This window comes from Octopus bimaculoides, chromosome 10 (genome assembly GCF_001194135.2).
Source record: "Octopus bimaculoides isolate UCB-OBI-ISO-001 chromosome 10, ASM119413v2, whole genome shotgun sequence".
NCBI classification, from domain to species: domain Eukaryota; kingdom Metazoa; phylum Mollusca; class Cephalopoda; order Octopoda; family Octopodidae; genus Octopus; species Octopus bimaculoides.
This window is the reverse complement of record NC_068990.1, coordinates 5602682-5604282: the sequence shown is the minus strand read 5'-3', so window position 1 is coordinate 5604282 and position 1601 is coordinate 5602682.

The window sequence follows — 1601 nt, the reverse complement described above, 5'->3', positions numbered from 1 at the left end:
GATTTGGTAGACGAAAATTGAAAGAAGACCGTCGAATATATATATATATATATATATAGGTATATGTTTGTGTGTCATTGTTTGTCTCTCCAACATCGCTTGACAACCGATGGTGGTGTGTTTACGTCCCCGTAACTTAGCGGTTCGGCAAAAGAGACCGATAGAATAAGTACTAGGCTTCCAAAGAATAAGTCCTGGGGTCTATTTGTTGAATAAAGGCGGTGCTCCAGCATGGCTGCAGTCAAATGACTGAAACAAGTAAAATAGTAAAAGAATACATACATACATACATACATACATACATACACACAAACATTCCAAAGAGAAAGACAAAGAAATAACTTAGCGCACATCTTTAATGTCTCTTTATTTATGCTGCTCTTGGCTATACCAACAAATGGGATTTTCCAGTGTGATACCTGTGTTTCCTGCTCCAACAGAATTTCTATCTTGAAACATCAGTTCAAAGTGTAGATAGGCATAGGGATGATTGTGTGGTAAGGAGTTTGCTTTTTAACCACATGGTTCCAGGTTCGGTCCCACTGCCTAACACCTTGGGCAAGTGTCTTCAACCATAGCCTCGAACCAAACAAAACCTTGTATGTAGATTTGGTAGACGGAAACGGGATGAAGCTCGTCGTAGATGTATATGTGCGTGCGTGTGTTTGTGTATGTGTGCCTTTGTGGCTGTGCTTGTTCCGCATCACCGCTTGACAACCGGTTTTAGTGTTTACGTCCCCGGAACTTAGCAGTTCGGCAAATGTGACTGATGGAATAAGTTCCAGACTTGAAACTAAAAGTAATGGTGTCGATTCATTTGGCTAAAAATTCTTCAAGGTAGTACCCAGCATGGCCGTAATCTAATGAGTGGACCAAGTTAAAATATAAAAGATATCCTTGAGCCTGGTTTGAGCTGTTGCATCGGAAATAATCCAGTTTTCTACTCTTTCAGGACCATTAGATGATTATTCCAGAGCATATTCACCATCTACTTCAATTACTGCTTCTCATTTACTTGACAGACGGTCAGACCGTCATTTTAAAGATGTTTTAATTAAATATTGTTACTGATTGTGTTGAATAAAATTTGTTGAAAAAAAGCCGCAATAATTATGCACCTACCCAATATTTAAGTACATTCAAATGTTAGTTTGAGAAAGAAGCTGATGAATCTCTGTATGAGTACAAATCTTGTATATAAATGTATCGTGCACAGAAGGGGAGGGCCCTATGCTTACATTGGGCAGACGGCTGATTTATTTAAGAATCGTTATCGTAACATGTTGCCAACTTTAAGACAATCAATAAGAGACATTCAACATCTTTGGCAGATTTTGCATGGTGACTGAAGGGGGATAAAACGAAGTACAGCATTAATTGGTCCATAGTAAGGTATACGAAATCATACAATATAATTTCCAGAAGATGCTGTCTCTGCTCTGAGGAATCCCTGTCTATTCTGTGGACTAAAGAGAAGATAATTAATAGAATTTCTGAACGACTCTCGAGATACCCACACGCATATAAATGTACTTTCACACAATGCAGTGGGAATGAATTTTGAGTAACCGTTAACTTAATTTACCCTAAGGTATGGATGA